A 21,899-nucleotide genomic window follows, 5' to 3' on the forward strand; every position below is an offset into this window, starting at 1 on the left:
TTACTTGGCTTGCAGGGGATCTTGATACACTCAAGTGAATGCCAAAAGGAATGGCATCATATCCCACTGTTTAACTATACCCAGAAGTTCTGGAAGTAAAATCTGAGAGGTGAGCAGGAGAACTAATTACTGGAAGGGTAGTAAGCTGAATAAGCTAAGCAGCAGCACAGTCTATTTGCTTTCAGTTCCTAAGCTTATTCACACATTCTAGATACATACATTACAGCTTCAGATACTTTCTCAGTCAAATCAGTCTGGAGCATAGAAATTCTGCAGGCTAACTTCCATTAGAGGTTGGAAATGTGTTTAACCTGGTCTCCAGAATATGTTTAGAAACAAATACGTGAAATGAAATTCAGAAGCCTGCAATATGAGTAACAGATTCTCAGATGAGCATACCAGCCTCATCCATATAGTCTGGAATTCCAAAGCAGAAACAGAAGAAAACAAAAAGGTAAAAGAAAGGAAAATAAAACAATCGCCAGTGTCTTCCAGCAAATCAGTTTGTTCATGCTTCCCAAATAATTGCATATTTACTGAGAGCTTGTATAGTACTGTCTCCTGTGGGAGTCTAAGCTCAACCATACTCATTTTAAATTACTGGAGGAAAACAACTTGCTACCCTTCCCTGGTGCTCATCCCATGTCTGAGTTAACAAAAGGAGGAAGCATCAAGCTCTTATTATCATGATGTATATATAAACCAGTATAGAGAAAAAAAAAATCACTGGAGTCGAGTCCAGTGTCAGAGCAACCTGCTCATCCATTTCCTCTTCTCTACACAGTGGTCCATTCTCCTGCTATGGCTGAATAAGAGATATGAGCTATGATAATGAATAATTCACGTGCTTTTTCAGCCTCCCCCATCCTCATTGCCCATGCTTTTAATTAGATAAAAAACAAAGATATTTTGTAAATCGATTTGTGGCAAATTTAATAAGAGTAAAAGAGAAACATTTTACTGTATCTTGGTTTATTTAGAATAAAATTTCATAAACTTTTTTCATAAACTTTATTCATAAACTGTGTAAAATAGATCCCATCTATTCTTTGTTGCATGCACAACTTTGAATCACATGGGTAGGTACTGAGTACTGATTTGTTCATATCTGTATATTTGATGGAGTAGGCCAGTCTATCGACTTACATAGGTTTGCAATCTCTTCAGGTTCACCCAGTTTAGGGAACAGCTAGAAGGTACTGATTTAATGAATAACTCCCTGTGATATGCAGAGGTGTTCAGTAATTATTTTCTCAGAAGTCTGTAGTTCCAGTTTCTGAAGGGAAAAAAATATACAGTGCGAGGTGAAGAGATTTATCTTCTATTGCTCTATTGTTAGTTCAGTAAGCATTGTTTTCTTAGAAGAACAAATAATTCACCCTAAGATAAGACTAACGAACTTTGGTTGTCCAAAAGGGCCTTGTTTGTAAGATGAGGCATCACTCACAGGGCATTCTGTGTTAGGAGCATGTCCTGAGAAAGTCAGCTGCAGTTTCAAGGAAACCATTTGTCACTGATTGATGGAGGCATAAACATCATTTGTCTTTTATCTGTTTGAAGGGATGGGTTGAACATAGAAGTAAAAAATAAGATGTAGTAGTATTCCACCATATCAAATGCTTTACTCCCACTGAATGTGATGCCTAATGAAAGCATCTTCACTGCACTCTTATGGCAAAGATTTTGAAGCTTCTTCAGACTTACAGTCCTATAAAAATACCTTTCTAGCTGCAGCATTAACTATCACAATCTTCAACTGCTAAGCATTTTCTGCAGTTATGTTGCACACCAAACTAAAAGTAGGGGTTGATTTAAAAAAAAAATCCTCCTCGCTGTCCTATGCAAGTTAGTGTTGATAGAAGTCAACATGTGACTACATTGCAATCCCTCCCCAGACGTCTTCATGACCACAGGCTGTGTACCACGTGTCTTGTCTATCCAGTACAACATTCTAAGGAATTTATAAATATCTGAAGACTGCAAGACAAAGACAGAAGATAGTAAAAAAAAATAAAATATGTAGCAATGCAAACTTTCCTTCCCCTCAAAAGAAAAAATAATCAAGAAACACATGAACTACAAGTCTTAGTTCTGTGAAAATTTGAGTGCTCAAGAACATCACGTTTTACAAAGGATGTCAAGCCTGAGCCACATAGTTTTCATCTTAAAAGTACACTATTTACGGCAAAGATATTTAAACACGACATGTTCATTTGCTTTTAACCCCAGGAGATTTTTAAAAGTATATTGATAACTTTTAACATAACGTCATTGCTTCTTACTGTCATGACCTATAATAATCTTTGCATTTTCCAGATTTTGCAATTGCAATAGCAGCAACTGACTTCCTCAAGTACAAGGAGTCTTATTTCACCTGTCAGAAACCTAGAGACATATTTGGACCCCACTGTAGATAAGCTGATTTACAGCCATGCAGAGCATCCACCAGCTAATGACAATTCATGACAGCTGTGGGCATTCAGGGACCATCAACTGCAGGTCAAGTTAGATATCAGGTTCATTTTATCATTCACCAAAAGAAAGATCACACTTCTTAGCATGCTCCCCCCCCCCCAAACTGCCTTTCAGTTGTCACAAGCATCTCTCCCACATGAGAACTCTACTACATTATAGTTGAACAGAATTGTTGAGATATTAGCCCAATGTACCTACTTAATACATTGCCTGCCAGCATGATGTCCTTTCAATGCAAAAATAAGACTCATTTAGGCATGCAATTTCTGAGCAGCAAAAAGGAGTAACAGATTTTTGGCATAGGTCTTCATGTGTTTGTGTTGGTTTTTGTTTTTATGAAGGAAGGGCACTAGGAAGATTAGAGTTTTATTTAGAACTTCTACATCAGTGGAGGTTTTCACACCATTTAAGATGCTCCATGACTATCTTATCTGGTCATTGAACACATGGCAACCAAAAAAGCAAATAGGTTTATAGATATTATACACTAAGCTAAATTTTTGCTATAAAAACACAAGATATTGTCATTTTTGTTACTTTAATTATGTTTTTATCAGAGCTTCCAGTTCTCTAGAATATGAAAGTCAGAGCATTCATAGGGGCAAGGGGATGAAAGCAGTTCAACTCAGATTTGGGAGTCATGAACCACAGAAAAATTCCATGCTGTAGAAGTTAAGAGGTTCCACAAGAACCAAAAATCTAGGAAAAGGGAGGACAAGAACTTCAGTTTGTATCTTCCTATTTCACTCTCACTCCAAGAAGTATCCTACAGACCACAGCAATTACTATCTCCACTATGCTATATGATGCAGCTGGTCTCCTAGCATAGTATTTAGTCTAAGAGGTGGTCTTCAGGAAGTGTCCACAACTCTGGCTCTTAGTAGCAGAGCTAAATAGAGGCTTTTAGAATGCTAGTCTGCCTCATAATTTATATTTAAAAGAAACATGGTCTAGATGATCTTTCAAGGTCCCTTCCCAATCCCTAACATTCTGTAAAAAAAAAAAAAAATCTATCATACTGTTGAGTATATAAACTATTACATCAAATTACTATGATAATTGTTTATTAGTTCTCTGATGTTCATTCATTATTGCCTACTTTTCATGATTGCAGAATAATGACTACATAAGGCTTCCAGTTCCCTTACAAAATGACTTATTAGCATATGATCACACTGGAAGGCTGAATTTGCAACTAGTGACGATACAAAAAGAAATCAAAAGCAGCAATTCTCCCTTCTTACAGGTATGAACTCACAGCTTTCAAAACTTCCTCAACTCTTTGACCTTTTTGCATTTGGGACAAGACCTGGGAACACATCCTCTCCCCACAAACCCGGATTATTTGGGGAGGAAAAAAATTGAAGCTTTTAAAAAGTGAAGCAGATAGGGAACTTCAGGTCTCCTCATGTAAAGGAGCGAGGGACTGAGACTTCGAGAATGCAGACAACCCACAGGAGGTAGAAAAGAAGCATATAACCCAGACACTGGCAATCACACTGTCATTCCTCAGCACATTTCTTTCTTTGTCAGTCGCAACCATATAGACAGGAGTAGACAGACAATAATTGGGTATGATTAATTGAAATAGAACATTTCTGTCAAATTTGTATAAAAATGGATACGTTATTTTTACTGCATAGGTTTATATATATATATACACACGAATTGCATTTTTCTTCTGTACCCCATCTTCAATACAAAACTCTTACGCATTCTCATGAGAATCAGTCTCAAGATTTCTGTCCTTTTTTTGTCAGATTCAAGAGACTTGTGTATATAGTGCAGTTCCAAAAATGCATGTGCAAAACATTCTGGACTATATTATCCGCTAATCATAGTCTCAGTACCTTCTGTGAAGGTAAGTACTTGCCTAGAGCACGGTGTGCTTATAAGTTCAAGTCATCGCCCCCACCCTCCCCTTCCAAAACACAGCAAAACTTCTCCCTAGCCCTTGTAAACTTTTTGCTGGGAAGTTGTTACGTTATCTCAGTTTACATTCAGATAAACCTGGAAGTGCTGGCCAGGCAGTTCCCAGCTAGAAACTATGTGGTAGTACCTAATACTGTACTTACGTATGAGATGCAGTATACTGCTCTTCTGCACAAACCTGAGATGGAGGATGGTCAAAAGGAAAACTGTTTGTGTAAACTGATTTTTGTACACTATTGACCTGCAATTCCTTCACAATTTCTCAGCCATCTTTTGAAGCAGGTATGTTAAATAAATGTACTTAGGTACATTTGTGTGTCTGTTTTCTAATGAGCTCTGGCAACAGCTCATAATATATAGCAAGCTAGGGTAGTTTAATATACTTCCATCCAACTTTATATAAAGTTTCATTAGTTTTGCCAGCAACAACAGGAAAACAAAGCATGTATTTGAAAAATAAATAACAATAATCTACACTTACATTCCAGTTCCAGTATTAAATACTGGTTACTGAAAATAATCACACTAGTTTTCAGAAACTAATTATCTGGTTATTCAGACAATTCAGGTAAGCTAAGTTCCCTAAAGCTCACCTTTTATAATTGTTGCAGGTAAGAACAGTCAGTTGAAGTTTTGTGGACAATGTGAATTGGATGCAGAATGAAAGAGCAACACAGTTGTCAGTATTTTTGTACTCAGCTGCTGTACAGGTTATTGTTTTGAACTTGTAGAAAACTTGATCTTAGCATAGCAGCCACAAAACTAGTAGATTAATCAAAACAGAAGAAAGACAATGAACAATTGAACAATGAATTGAAAAATGAACAATGAATGTTAGATGCAAACCTGACACTTATGGTATGTAAATAGCAAAAAGCACGTATACTAAAGCCTCAAGCTAGTAAAAATACATGTAAATTCATTACACTCTGCAAGATTAGGGCTTAATTTGTTCTCTTTCTAGAAAGAAAATGAAATGGGATTTCTATATCTGACTTTATACAGAACACATTTCTTTAAAATCTGATACAGGTACCCAATATCTTTGCAGATTTCTTAATTCTTTGCTCTGCATGCATATTCTTACATAAACTTTGTATATGCAAAAGAGGCATTTGGACTTAGGATTTTGAAATGAAAAAAAAAAAAAACACCGAAAAATTTCAGGTGAAAGTCACTTTAGCAGCTTCTGTTCAATAGGATAAGCTATTTACTATAAAGACCGAATTTAATTTTTACCCATATGTTGTCCCAGCAAGAAGAAAACCACACTACTCTACAGAAAGTTCACACTGGGACTAGGAAGTGTTAAGATTTGTGTCAACTCAAGAGCTTGTAAGTACATAGTATGTCAATAATGCTGACCCTTCAACACTTGATAGTGTCTGAGGGCTCAGAGCTACTCCATACTCCTCAAGTCTTCTCTCTCATTCTGGGTGTCCATCAACTCCACTTCCTGCTACTTACATTTCTTCCAAGTTATGCTCTGAAGGTCATCCTTGGAACTATCTTCTGACTGATATTTAATGATATATTGCTTGTGACCAAGACTTTCAAATTCTGTTTCTACCCCTACCATACCATTAACTTGTGACACCATTTCTTCCTGCCACTGTTCTGCAGTTCACAGCAGTTCAATTGTTTTGGGCTGAAAAAAGGGCTGTGTCAGGGACTGCTCCACAAGCCAAAATACTTCAAAATACTGGCTGTTCTTTTTTAATTGCACTTCTATGGCAAAAAGTTATTTTTAATTATCTCAGCAATGATTTACAGTAAACTGTAACAGCACAACTGAGAAAGGTGTGGTACTGGTGCAGCAGCAGTTTCTTGGCATGCAATCTTTGCTGCCAAAGTATCAAGAGGTTATACAGTCAGCTACTAAGAGCTCCATCCCCTTTCTTTTTCACAAATTTTTCATGAATGTTTCATGATTTCAGCATTATACAGGAAAACTATATATACAGACCCCAACCTTGTGAACATTGACAGATCAGGTAACCAAAAAGACAGTTTTCTAATAAATCACACAGCCAGACTCTACAATTTTTCTGCCCAATGTCCTAGTTCCCTGCCCCTTCCAGAAAATCCAGCTCTACCTCCCTACCAGTTTTCCACAAAAACTTCACAGGGTATAGCGTTAACATTCACAGCAGGACCAGGAACAAGGCGATTTGCCTGGCAATGCAAAATTTGCTGTGAGCAAATCCCTTGCTCCATCCACTGGTGTTGAGGTTGCTGAGCACAACTCAAAGCCTCCCACAAAATCTGCCATGGTAGTCTTCCACGAAAGCTGCCCCTGCATGTAGGTGCAAATATCACCAGCATTGTAAGCAGACCCTTGACCACAATGTGCAGATCTAGAAGAAATCCAATTTAACAAGCCTTTCAGAGCACAAGCTCCCACCTCCCCAGTTGCTTCCTGCCCATGGTCAGCCTCCATCTTGAGGATCTGAGGGGACAATGCTGACCCTCACCAGCCTAGTGTTCCCTGCAGTCCATCTTAACAGGCGGTTTAGAACAACACAAAGGTGTTCTTCCATCCACTACTACCTCAGCACATTGGTACTGAACACTTATAATTAAACAGTTGTCCTGTTTGTGGGATTTTGGCAGGTGAGGGAAGGCCAGGATGATGGGTAAGATCAGAATCAATGCAGTGAATGTAACAGTAAAATAAAAACAAACTCTTGTATGCAAAACAACAGTTAATCACCTGAGCTGACTGCAGAGCCTCTGCTGGGAAGCTTAAATACAGAGCTAGAAAAATTAGCAAAAAAAAGCTTACTTGGGAAAGAAACATTTGGCATCTTTGAAATCAAGAACTTAAGTTTTTATTTTTGTCTTCAATGATGCATTTTGTCCATGCTTTTTTTTCTCCTACAGAGTTCACAAAATGTCTTTTATTCTTTGGCAGCCACATAAGAAGTAATTTTAAAACCTCTGGGTGCAGAAACTCTCCTTTGGGGTTGTACTGTTTACAGGACCTTCCTTGCTGTGTAGAAATGAGCAGGTACTTCAGGCTGAACGATGTAGCAGCTACTTAGAGCTATGCTGTTTTTAATACTGCTGCCAAATAAAGTTTTGCTGGAAACAGCAATGAGTAAATTATACAGGTTCTTGCTTTTTTTCCCCAGCAACTTAACTTATATTTTCCGACAGAATATTTGGCCTGCATAATTGCTGTTCTGCCGAAATGCTCTACAAAAATACCAACAATTATGCTATAAAATGTCACGAATCAATAGCACTGCATGCAATATCTAATATATGCTAAGCCCCATGAGCTTGCTCTTCCATTTTTTACAAGATACTTTTTGCTTACTTTCAACATTAGAGTGTTGAAATAGCTATTATGCTTTAAAGACACAAAGAGCTCCAGTAATCTTTGATAATATAGACAAAACTGGCTCCCCCACCCCAAATGAAGTCTGTTGGGGAAATCACAGGAGGAATAAGACATCAATTCTAGGCAGCCCCTCCATTTTTAACCTTTTCATCAATCTGCTCATGGCATTTAGTGTTTTTTTTTTCCCCCTACTTTAAATATAAGGAATATTATACAGCTGTATTTTAATCTCAGTTTGAGGTATTTTAACTTACGTGACAGATAAGATCATAAGCTTAACAAATTCTGTCACGTACACAAAAATTATTGCAGACAAATAGCTTGGGAAATATTGCGCTAGGTATTAAAGCATCCTGTGCTAATTAAAACATTTTAAAGGAGAAAACGAGTGAGCATAGGAACCAAAATATTGTATGCATGCTAGAGTATAATTTAAAGCTTGAAAAATTTGCAGGGCTGATTTTCTAAGTACACACCCCAAAATGTCACTCATTCCTTAAGAAAACAGAGAAACTGCCATTGTGCCAGATGACTTCTGCACAGCAGTAGCTACTTACAAATACTTTGCAACTACTTATATTCCAATCATTTATTTTTCAGTTTGCATAGTACCAAATCAGACTGTCTTGAATGTTTTGTTGTTTTTTGTTTGTTTTAAGTTAGGCGGGACTTGTTTTGAATATTATCATTGGTCATAGTCCTGATGTAACTGCTGCACTTTTCCAGAGCTACTTAATTTGAACCTACATGCCCTTGAACATTTGAAGAGCTGAGAGCCAACCACATTGCCTCTAATTCTGGATCTCCAAAGGTACTTTCAGGAAGCACATCACCTGGTGAGTTACCCTTATAAAAGGTCCCTGTGCCATGTATGTAGATTCTAATAGAAGTGTCAATACAGAGATTATAGTTGCTTACTTATTGCCAGGCCTTCCAGTTCATTGATACTTCTTCAGTAGCACAGGACAGCTGTAGTGAAGGATATAATCATGTGCCAAAGACATCAAAATCCACACAAACTAAGATATTCTTGAACCGTTTTCTTGAATATTCATAGGCTTTTTTTAAAAAAATAAGATTTACAGTTTAGGATGCCACTATTCTTCTTCTGTAGCTTACTTCTCATGGACAGAATAAGTCTGTTTCTTTCATCTATCAAGCTTGCTTTACTAACTTAAAAACAAATCCAAAAATTTTATATTTCAATAAACCAATGCACCCAGATACAATACACTACTTCGAATTCAGTCTTGGTACAAGCCCAGGTAAAAGAAACAGGCTGTTTGCTTGGTCTCGGGTTTCTTTCCCAAACACAGTATGTGAGTCATAATCCACTCATGTTGTTGAATCCTAATATTCCAGATAACCTGGCCAAACTTGGCTACTTCATGTACATGATATTTTCAATATCACTTTTTCCCCAGCAAACCTCTAGGCACGAAGATGGTAACTCCTAGCTGCCAGATAAGTAGCACAAGAGAAAGGTAAGTAAAAAGAGTTGCTCAGTATTTCACAGACACAGGACTGACTTTCTTATCGATCCCAGCCACGACTCATTTTACACCATATTCTCTGAGAAAATGGACCCGAACTCCCAGAAATAAAAGAAAGAAAGTTTTACTCTAGGTTGTCTGATGGTACACAAAGATGTCTTCTTGCTGAGGATTTCCATTGATTAAACTGAGGCTTATAAGAGGAGAATATTTGAAGCTGTATCTACCTTTTCATCATTCATAAGTATACAGCACACAAATAGGCCAATACGGGTCACAAAAATCTATGGAAAATAGATAATGGGAAATTAAAATAGTAAATGTATAATGAAGATAATGATCTAACGTTGGAAGAGGAAAAAAATAACAGATGCATAAAGTACAATTCTGTCTCAATTGAATACATGCAGAATAATCCAACCATACTGCAGAAGCTGATGGAGCTGATAAAAACAATAACAATGAGAAACTGTAACACCACTTACAAATAAGAACCTTTCTGGCCACAACTCTTCAGAAAAGTCCCAATGCTCCTCATGAGCCTTTAGTGGGAAGGAACAGACGTAGATCTGTATTTTGGATTATGTTCTGGGTTTTGTTGGGATGGAGTTCATTTTCTTCATAGTACCCATAAGGTGCTGCACTTTGGATTTGTGATTAAGACAGTGTTGATAACGTAGAAGTATTTTGGCTATTGCTGAGCAGTGCTTGCACAGCAGGGAGGCTTTCTCTGCGTCCATCTCTGCCCCCCAGAGCGACTAGGCTAGGGTGGGGAAGAAGCTGGGATGGGACATGGCTGCAAAAGCTGACCTGAGTTGACCACAGGGATATTCCTTACATAACATCACACTCAGCAGTAAAAACTGAAAGGAGGGGGCTTTTAGACCATTGCTCAGTGACTGGCTGTGAATCAGTCAACTTTTGAGAGGTGGTGAGTGCCTTTTCACCCTTTGGTTTGTGTTCTCCCTCTCTCCGTCCTTCCCTTATTGAACTCTTTATCTTGGCACATAAGTTTTCTCAGTTTTTCTTTTCCCATTCCCTCCCCTGTCCTGTTGTGATGTTGGGGTGAGCAAGTGGCTGGGTAGTGCTCAGCTGCTGGCTGAGGCCACCGTACCACAGATTGAAATAGGTTGCTTGAGGGTTTGGGCTTCTTTACTTCTATCAAGTAAGTTTTTACAGCTAAGTTTTGTTATTATAACAGGCAACATTAGAATCTAAACCACGCAAATAAATTATTTTTGAAGAAAATATTAGTTTTTATATATCCATTTATCTAAAAAGAATACAGTAAGCAACACTAAGTTTAATACTGCATTATGCAACAAGAGGTGTATACGCTACCATTCCTTGTATATACGCCAGAGTAACATTCATAGTACTGAGTCTGTCTCAGAAATATTACTGTATTACTCAGTTTTAGAAACATGACTTAAATCATGATCATGTTAAAATTCTGCTCCCATACACATGAAGCCTTTGATAGAGATTTAAGTTCTGAATAATATTTACCCTCAGTGCTTTACTATTTTGTTTACCAACTTCAGAGAAATTTAATGAGAAGAAATGATAAATTACTCTAAAAGTTTCCAGTATTCAAGAACATTATTAATTATTTATTTTTAAATGCCTGGTACCCTTAAGATTTTTATTATAAAAACTTTGTAAGGAAGGGGGAGAAAAAAAAATATCTTCAAAACACTCCCTCAACTCCCAGCCAATATAGCTGGTAGTATTTTATGGGGAGCAAGTTGATCAGCACAATTTTAAACACTGCAGCTTAAGTACAAGCCAGTAAAACAACTGTTCTTGTAAGAGAGAGAAGAGAGGCAAGGATGGCTATATTTAGAGCATAACAGCTAGCTGCAGCAGCATCCTACCCCTAGCGATGTCAAATAAAGGATGCACAGAGATTTAGGAACAGGGCCCTGCTAAGTTTGCTCTGTACTCCTGCTCCAGAGCAGTCTCCCGGCCACCAGCTGTCTCTCAGCCTAGCCTCACTGAAAGTTGGCGTTTCTAGGAGCCCTCTTTCAGACCAAAATTACCATCCAAACTTTAACAACAGCAGCAACAAAAGTGAGGGCTGACAGGACACAAGAGCCTCGATTTGGCTGGATGGGAGAAATGGTTAGATGTAAATTTGAACCTCACCATTTTCAGAGTTTGCCCTTATCGACTGCTCTAAGCAAAGAGAGATAATAGTATTGTAGGACTGTGCTAATTACCTCTTTTCCATAAATTTCATGTAATTCACATTGCAAACAGTTTATCCACATGCTATAGTTTTAGCTGAAGCAGCTTTATAAAATAGTGAATGCAAACAGATGGATGTTCTGATTCAAACATGCCTGATTCTCAGGCATGCTCTGAAGACAGAGAAAGTCTGGTCTAGTCTGTCTTTACTCTTCTGAGCAAAATAAATGCTGTTGCATCATATATATATTATTTTGAGCAATGTTCTTTTGCATACTGTGTATTCATATCGTGTATGAGAATGTTTCTTTGTAGAAGTGGCTTAGAAGCATAAGGATGCAGAATATATTTTCAGACCTGTATCACTGTTGCTTTTGCCTTCCCTTTCTGTAAAGGGTTTTGTATAATTGCAGAGAACTTTTCTTCAAGAAAACTTTTCAGTCAACAGCACTGTTTTAAATTTCATCTTCTATGTACACACAACATCAAGAGAACAGTTGCACTGAAAGATCTATGGTATTTTGTTTTGCTGTGGCATTCAGCTTCTCACAACAATGAAAATAATTAATATCTATTAACATGCACCCAAGCAGTTTATATGAATAAACATTCAAATGAGAATTTTCAACTTGTGCAAATTATAACACTGTGCTTGTTTAAACAAAGAACACTGGCTCATTTTTAACCTCTTTTTCCAGAAAGTTCAGTACTTTCTCATTGACAGCCTTCCTGAAGTAACTGATATTAGCACAGACACAAAATAAAGCAAACAGCATGAAGGGCTTCCTTACTAAAAGACATGATCTTCTCTGCCCCTGCTGGCTCTGAGCATGCACAGGTAGCAGTACCCACAGCTACCAAACACCAGCATCCCAGCGTGGTGAGCTAAGAGCCTAGCTGGTGGTTTTAATTAAAATGCAGTCAGCTGAAAATCATTAGTATTGCAGAGAACAAAAAACAACCTTTACTATACTGGGCACGGGTAATAAAGTTTTGTTGTTTTAACTCACTGAGCTCCATCTGTGAAGGTTAAGATGAAGGTTAGCTCTGATAAGATTGCAACTGTTTTGTAGACCCTGTGGTTCCATATCATTCAACCCTTACCTCCACAAGCTGAATCACAGATTTCATTACAAGATTACACTTTTTTTTTTCTTAGACATTAACATTATTTAAACAACATTCTTGAACAGCTCTATAATGGAAGCATGCCTATAAAAAAATAAAGTAAATTTAAAGCAGGCCATCTAAATAAAGCATACCAGCCAGGACTGTTCTTTAAGGCCTCTGGCAATTTAAATTCTGACAATGTAAGAAAACTGCAGTTGATATTCTAAGTAATGGAAGTAAATGGAGACATGAGTAGTCTGAAAAGACTTGGAAAATGATAATAATACTTTGTAATAAAAATTACGCTTTTCAGTTGAAAATATTTTCATTTTGTGAAAGTTGTGTGTTAATTTGTTAAACAGCCCGACGGAGGAAAATTCTCATTATTAAGATATGAGATTTTCCACTTTTATTTGTTAAGGATTTGCTTTGGGGGAGTGGGGAGAAGAGGCACATGTATGTGTCAGTGCATACCTGCAGCTTCCCCTAATACAGGGAGGACAATAACTCAAAACTGAATGTACAGAAGCTTCCCCGAGCACTAAAAAATGTACCTGGATTTTCACACCTTAGTCTAACAACACCATAATATAATACAAAGACCATAATAAGCATTTGCAAAAAGCGTTTGAAATCTAAGAGGCAGACAAATGTTAGGTCTTATGGCATTCTTATAGCATAAACTTTTCAATACTTAAAAAAAAAATGCTCAAGTTCCATAAAACGGAGAGAAAGATGGAGAGCACCAGTGATGAGAGTTTCAAGTAAGAGAAATTCATCAACATCATATTAAAGGACATATTTGGTGTTAGATCCCCTTGTTCTCCACTTAGGTGATGTGGTGATCTGTTGAAAGCTGGAAGTGGTATTTGGGATTGAAGGCCCCAACTGCCATTTAGGGTATATGGATAACACTTTGTGCTGCTTGTTTTCTCTGAACAACATAGATAAGGGCAACATACTTAACCTCTTTGTACACTAGTTCTCCATTTACAACAGAATGATGCTTCAGGTCACCAGTCAGCAATCTACTTAGAAAATGACAAATACAATAGTAATAATAAAGCTAGGAAAAAAAAAGTCTAAGCAGCTTTTCAAATGAATCTTAGAAGATCTAGGAATTACAGACTGCTGAATATCTCCAGGAGTTAGACTTGATGATCCTTGCAGGTCCCTTCCACCTCCAGCTATTCTATGATTCTGTGATCTAACAGAGATTAATTTTTTCTTTAACATAAATATTACAAAAACAACAACCATTTCAACTGTTTCAGAGAATCACTATAGATACACATGCTTCCACACCTACAGATATTCAGCCTTTTCTCTACCCAGATTTCCTGTTATACCATGCATGCCCCCCCCCAAGGAAACCAAAGACCCTACAATCCCAAATCACACACCATCTCAGTTTAATTTTCATTTCTGCAACTTTAAAAAAAACAGGAGAGAAATGATTCAATAGTGCTTTTTACTAATAGAAGTCCTACAAATAGAAATAAACAGATTATGTTAGCTTATTTCTGATTCAAACTGTTGATCCTATTTTATTATCCTTGGTGAAGGGTATTCTGCATTTCTCACATCTGCAAGGATAAGTCTGCTTTGTAGAGCAGGCTAATATCCCACGATCTAACAATTCAATTAATTTGGAATGTGCCTTACTGATTAATAAGAGTTTTTACAGAATTGGGTATGTCATCTGTATTCATATCCTGACACTAAAAACTACCTTCAGTCAACGACACAGATAAAATATTTATATTGAGATACTGTAAATTTAATTTTATTATTAAAATTTGATATTATCAAAGTTTTGTCTCATATTCTAGTCCTTAGTCCAATGCAGTTTTATAATGAGATTCTACACACCTACAGCCTAAATAAACTGGGCAAGAGACGCAGACGAAGTTTAATACTTTCTGGCCCCTACAAAAAAATCGGGCTATTTTGTTGGAAAATGAGAACAAACTTGACAGAGCACAGTGATGGAACAGCTGTGACGGCAGCTAGCACCACCATGTACAGGAGGAGATTTAAAGACACACCATTTTTCTAAAATACACATTTTAATGCTTTAGCACAACTTTTTATGCACATTAACATCAGTGAATTATATTAGAGTAGACTAGTAGTATGTAATAGTCATACTCATAGAAAAGTGCCTGGAAAAGTCTGAGTGAAGTTCTCAAAAAGGCCACGAAGCTCAACTCTAAACTTGTAAGGAACTTGCTCAAATGAAGAGGTTTCAAGTTCCACTGCAAAATAAACCCTTGCTTTTTTGATAACATGACAACAAATCTACTTCTCAGTATTCTGCAGGTCTTGTTTTGACCAAAAGCAAGAGGAACCCTCTACTCAAAGTAGCTTTGAGATGGCGTAATGCGTTGAGTAAACAGAAAAATCTCTAGGCCTATTTCTACCACTACAATGGAGGAAAAACAAAAAAACACCTTTGCTTATCTAAGACCGAGGGTTATCTCTTGTTTGTCAAGTGACACTCATCCCACAACTGTCTTCAGTCATAGCTCATGTATCATGACTGCAGATAAAAATTAATCAACCTCAGAAAATTGTTCTATTACTTTTGTTTTTCTCTTAACAACAACATCAAAAAAAGTGGTCAGCTGGTGCCCAATCTCCAGACTTGGTACTTAGACATGGTCATTAAGAAGGTTATGACCCTTTAAGAAAGTGGGTTTTTCTTTTGGCAGGGGTGGGGATGTTACTTTTCACATGTCCTAAAGATACAAGTCACAAACATGCCTTGCACTTCGAAACTGTGCTTTTTCAAAAATGAACTTTTGACTTTTGTTGATTAGAGCCTCTCTTCCTTCCCATTACACTGCTGCAAGTAAAATAGCCCCTGATATTAGGTATAAGTATATTTGTTCCAGTACAGAGCACACGTTGTTCATTTTTAACTGAAATATACTGTAAGATGTCAACTACGTATTTATTTCTAGTTCGCTCAAATGGAACTTTCCACTGGCAAAACACAAATAGCACTTCCAAGGTACATTTAATGTAGGTTTTATATTACAATGCAAAGCATAAGCCACAGCCCTGGAGAATGACAAAATGTCTGTACCACTCCTTTATTTAAAAAATGTTCCCAAACACAATCTAAAAGACAAGATGAGCACCAACTGGGATTCCTTAATGGCTGTTTAAATTTCACTGCACCATTTCACATGTCTGTACTTCCCAGCGATGATCTTCAGATGCTGCTGCTGACAAAGTTACTGATTCTGGAACAACTTCCTCTGATTATGGAAATTGTATGAGTAGGGAAAAACAAAATATGTCTTTAGTGATGACAGTCAAATTGTAAAATGGTAAGAGAAATCTATCATTTGCATTTCTTATTTCCCAGTATAGGCAAATCCACAGTACAAAGGAGACCCTTAGGAAATGAATCTAGAGTCATTTCCTCTTAGTTATTTACATCTTACTTCAAGACTTTTAACTATAATGAAAAGTCAATAGTTATTTATCTATGTAGAAAGGCTAACATCAAGCAAAAATCCTACTAGTATTAAAAGCATTTTATGAAAACCATAATAGGATTTAGTATTGGAAGTAAGTTGGGATGGGAATGAACTTCTGATAGAAGATATCTGGATTAAAAGCATCTGTTACATGCCTGCTGTATGCATCTGGACAACACAAATTTGTGCTTTTTAGGAACATATGTTCTTTGGAAAGGAGTCTTGCACATCTCTCAGTATGAAGTACTGTTACTGCTCAGAACTAAATGATGATTTATGGTAGTAAAATCTTAAAAGCTAGAGTATTTGTGATAAAACAGAACACACTGAAGTTCAGGGTTTAAAAGCATACCTGCTCACAACAACTTTAAAAAGCAATCCCTTGTGCTTGTTTGACACTGAAGAACTGAATGAGCAAATACTTGACTACAGACACTCCGCTAAAGCAATACACATGGTATGCTTTACATATGATGGGATTTTACACAAATCTGAATTGGGCTTTAATAATTTTCAGTATTACAAAAGGTATTCAAGGTACCATAAAATTATAAAGTGTATTTCATTAAGAAGAAAAAAAGGAGCAATTACTATTACCTTATGAATGTTTTATTTCCACTAAAAGAACAGTAGCCAGAAACAGAAAGAGTAGCTGATAAAGCATTGTAGTCAAACCCATAGAAACAATCTTTCCCTCATTCTAAGGTTCTCGTTGTACCATCATGTTACTCAAAACCTACAATTAGTAACCCAAAACTAAAAGATTGCACAAGGTATTTCTCCTTACTTAAGATTTCAGTTTAAAGGACAATGATCCAGCTTTGTGCACACGTATGGGTCTTCAGTCCAGCATGGAGAGTATATATAACACTACCTACTTTTACAGATTATTCAAACTGCATGGCTACATTGCTTACTTAAGAGGCTTTATTAAACATGAGTTCAGTGAGTTCCAGGCAGGTTATGTATCGCACAAAGTGATGCTTTTTAATATGAACAGTTATCCCCCTCTTTACAACTCACCAGTACCATGCCAAGTAATGGTTTCCAGTCATTACAAAGTTTACCATGACACAAAAGGTTGTGTAGTGGTGGTCTGAACAACCACTGAAAAAAATAAATTGGAAGTGACACCTGGATGTCATTGAGCCCCACCTCTTCCAGCCAGCAGAGGAAGCACTACATGCTGATGAGGGTGCCGGGGGCCACATCCAGCTCGTCCCTGGAGGTGGGGATACAACCACCTTGCTGGGCACCTGTTGTAGGGTTTGACAGTGAAAAATTATTGTCCAGTTAGGATTTCCATTGTTACAGGTTGTGACCTTTGCCAATTCCCTTCTCTAAAACCTCCCCATGCCTAGGAGAAGGTTGCAGTTGAGTACCCCCGAGCCTTCTTCTCCCAGGCTAAACAAACTCCATTATCTCCTTCTCCTTGTATGTCACACACTCCAGACCCTTTCCTTGGTGCCTTTCAGCTGGAACTCTTCCAGTTTGTCGATACCTCTCTAAAAAAGAAAACTAAACAAAACCCCACACAGCTTTAGGAAAGCTTAAAATGCACACCGTTTCAATGGCCAGGACAGCTACTGAACTGGTAAATGAAGGTGTCCAGGAATACAGCCAGGTACTGGCACACAACTGAACTATTACTTTCTATTACTTTCTATTAATAGTTTCTATTACACAGTATTAAATTGTGCCATCAAGCAGTACTAAGAAACTGCTGTAACGGTCCCTCAGATGTTTTGGCACATCCACAAACCCCCAGGAAACCACCAGGCACAATTTCCAGTGTGAGAAGCATACCCTCCACAGGCCATTTTTAACAGGCACTTTGCACACAGTGACCCCCTTCTGGAGGCTAACAAACTCCAAAATAGCTGCAAGTTATTCCAATAAACCCCCCCAAGCATGTTTAATTTACTGATACGGATGTCGCTTATGCTTCCATTATTTTATCATGAGGACTTAACCGAAGGCCATGCTTATCTTTCTTTGGATAACATTAAAAAGTATGCACTTGTAGCTGATGTTTTGTGATAACCAAGAATAAGAATACACTTCCTCATCAACTGTGTAACAATCACGTAAACTCATATCTTCTTCCAGTTAAATTACACTAGAGTGGAGAATCATGCTCAAATCCCTCTGTGCCATCCTTCCCTTTGCACTGGGAAGTGTACTTCCACTGCAGACAGGAAACAGCTGATCCTCAGTACATCACACAGTAATAACAAAGTCCTATCTTTTACTGTATTCTCCCTTTCTGCAAGTGTTTTGGAAACTGTAGAGTGGAAATAAGACTATACTAGGAGCTGCAGTAAATGCATAGCCTGGATAGTAAACATTCAAGTAAAATGCAATTAAAGATACTATTTAAATATCCTGTTCACAAGCTGTATGGCAGAAGTTTGCTTCTCATTTCAAAGTTTCATCATGGCCAACATAAAAATGCAAATTCTGTGAAACAAACTAAGTACAGTTAAAAGCAAAACAGATTTTTTTAGATAGCACTTTTCTGCCTCTTAATACATACCTATGACTTCCATTACCAAGAAAACAATTTTCAGGTTCCTTGAGAAAAATAAACTCTAGTAGAGAGTGTGTTCAGAACTATTACTTTTTCACACACTAAATATGTAAAATCATTTTCCCAGGCAACTACAGTTAAAATGCTTATGTTAAGGTGTCTAAAATTGAAGAGCTCTCCTTACAGTCCCCAAACTTAAGAGGAAGAAAATCTGAAAATTTCAGATGAGATTTTTTCATTCCTTTACAGTTATTAACCTTTAAATATTAACCTTTTTAACAAATTAACAATTTTTGATAAAAAACTTTAATTTTCTTGAAACCTGTAAACTAGTACCTATTAGTGCTTTAGTGTCGACAATGTACAAATGAGTGCTGAAACAGCAAGGTCATGAAGAGTTTGTTTCTTTATAATAAATTCTAACTCTGTCTATAGGATACTTTTTTATTTTATTATTGACACTTATTTAGAATCAAAACATCTAGAAACAACAGTAGCCATTGTCTTATTTGGCTATTTCCATTGTAATTGATTTTAAACGTAATTACTATTAAATAAATTAAATTTAAATAAAATAAGATACGTAAGAAAGGCTATTTCTGTTTAACTTCAGAGAACTTTCTTTTTAATCTCATTCTCATATTAACATTCTCCTTTTGTAATACTATCCACTAGATTTTTCCAACTAAGCAGTTTTAAAAGCCTTCTTCTGAAGATGTCTGAAGAATGTCACATGTGCTAAGTATTTGCTAAAATACCTTGCTTTAATAAAAAAAAATTGCAAAGAAATATGGAAGTATGTACTAGCTTGTTTGAAAAAAGTGAAAATGATAAAACCTGACAAGCCAGAAAGATAGCTTTCCAGTTGTCTTTAAAAAACAAAATTGGTAGACAGCCATATCATCCAACCAGACAAAATAGACAGCCGCTTTTAATTGAAATACAAATGAGTTGAAAAATACTTCTTACAAGAAAGATGGCTATTTGTGGTAACGGAACAAACACTCGCGTTTGGCTTCAGAGTTTCCTCTCCAGGAACCGTTTCATAATGCTAGAGAGACCCATTCTCCGTTTCTATTTTCACATTTTGCTTTGAAGAAGCTATTGATTCCTCAATGAATAGCACTGCAGCTAACCTTTGAAATAAAACTCTGGTGTCGTCCTTATATGTACAAGGTTGCTAATCTGCGGTATACCAAAGGTACAGACACTGCCAAAATAAACAGCGACCAGTTGTGACATCCAAGCCAACATTTGTGCTTTCAGTTGTGGGGGACCACTGTAATGGATGGGAAGCCCAGAATGAGTCAGTCTAAACAAACACTTTACGACTGCCTCTCAAACCCTAGCACAATATTTTACGAGTCCCCAGAACATGAAGGATGCTTTGATATTGGCTTGCTGGGAACAAAGTATTGATCTTTTGAGCCCCTCTTCCCTGTTTATTTCTCCTTTTCTGCAGCAGTGTCCCAGAGGGGACAGTTCTTTGGGTACATTTAGAAATCGCTATGCATAGTTAAGCCACTTACTTCAGCCACCAAATAGATACACTAAATCAAATAGTTAATATTTATGACCAATGTGACAAAAATTACACAAAAATGTTTAAATCCCTTACGAATATATGTATTCTTTAAACAACACAGTTACAATGATGGCCTAAATATCGATCATTTGCACACAAAACAACAGAAAAGCAAATTAAAGTTTATCAGGTGGTAGGAAACTGACATTCAGAATCAATGAATCACTCTGTTACATTTAATCCCCATTGATTCAAGGAGTTCAGTACATCTTCCAAGCTTGTCTTTATGTCATATCATAAAGTATAAGGCAAATGGAAATTTATTAAGCTATGAATCCTTTATTACTTAAATTCAATAAACTCTAAAAGGCTCGTCCATAAACGGCAGCTCGGGTTCTCCATGTTTAAATTTTTTAATACAATAAAAAGCTTTAGTAAAATTGACAGTCTAACACGCTGTACTGTAGTAACCAAAGCTAAAGCTTAAACCACTGCTACTAGCCCACCAGAGGGTGGCAGGGCCACAGGGAGTGCAGGCACCACCAGGCAGAAAGGGTATTTTGTCAGGGAGCTCTCAAAGCCAAGGATGAAGCTGCCAACCCCAGAGAGAAAAAAGTCCTCCCAGAATGAGAATTGCTGAGATATGGGATAAATATGGGGGATATAATAGTTCTTATTGAGGATGCAACTGGTCACAGATTACTACTTTGACACTTAGATGGAGCCAGAGGACACAGACCTGGACACTGTTTAGACAGAGTGACCTAAGCAGAGCACTGAATAAGCGATGTTACAGTCCAATGTACAACCCTTCGCCCTTCCTCCCATACCACCAAAATTACTGCTTATGCAACTGGTGCTTGACAAACCAGGCTAACTTGAGTAACAGCTTAGAGTGTAATTACATGTGCAATAACAATGCCTTCTTTCATCCAAACCCATCCCCTCAGGTAGTGGTGATGAACAACAGGCGCCACCGCTGCTTCTGCTGGTGCTGGCTGCAGCTCCTCCTCTGGTATTTGAGGCACCAGAGGCTGGACTTCCAGGGAGGCCAGAAAAACCAAAGCACACAAGCCCCACTGAGATGTAACAAGGGTTGGTGCCCAGCACCTACCAGCTGCAGCAGAAATCCTCATCGCAACCATTAACTAATGAAGGGGCTGAGATCCTTATAATTAGACAGGGTAACTGTAGCCTGTAAGGATTTGCAGATATAAGTGCAGATATAGACAACGCAGAAGCTATTCAGGAGATAATAAGCAGTAACAGACCACAGAAGTGTGCCTCAGGGATGTTCACATCCCACACTGAATTGGTGCAGCTGACAAATGAGCACCATTTTTATTTAGCTCCTGGACTGAGACTTAGCTCTTGCAATTCATTCAAATGCAAGCACAGAAATGCAACATGCCAATTATAAAAGTAATTACCTTTTGGGATCCAATTCAAAATTAGTTTTCATATTCTGAGCGCCTAACAAACAGTAGGTCCAACATGGAATATGTTATAATCCTTGGAAACACCATCGGTGTGGATCTGCAGTAAAATAGTACTAAACACTGTATGAAGTATCCTATACAGCATTTTTTGGAAAAAGAAAACAGTCTGGCTCTTTGAATTGTAGGCAACCTGTCTGCACTGGAGCAGCAAAAATGAGCATCCAGAGTAAAAGCAAGGTATCACTTGGATGTTCTTCTCAAGGTCATCTAAAGAAAATTTAGACTACTGACTGGAAGGACTCACTTTCCAACTGAATGCTGAGCCAATTTGCACAGTCAAGCAAGCAGGAATTAATTTGTTTTGTTAC

At 37.4% G+C, this 21,899-nt stretch overlaps 1 protein-coding gene across 11 annotated transcripts in view; it reads right to left on the reverse strand.

Moving 5' to 3' along the window:
- The window catches only part of EPHA6 (EPH receptor A6), a 575,874-nt gene that overhangs the window by 410,328 nt on the left and 143,647 nt on the right, over window positions 1-21,899 (reverse strand). The gene's annotated exons all lie outside the window — the stretch shown is intronic.

Source organism: Anser anser (genome assembly GCF_964211835.1).
Source record: "Anser anser genome assembly, chromosome: 1".
Lineage (NCBI taxonomy): Eukaryota > Metazoa > Chordata > Aves > Anseriformes > Anatidae > Anser > Anser anser.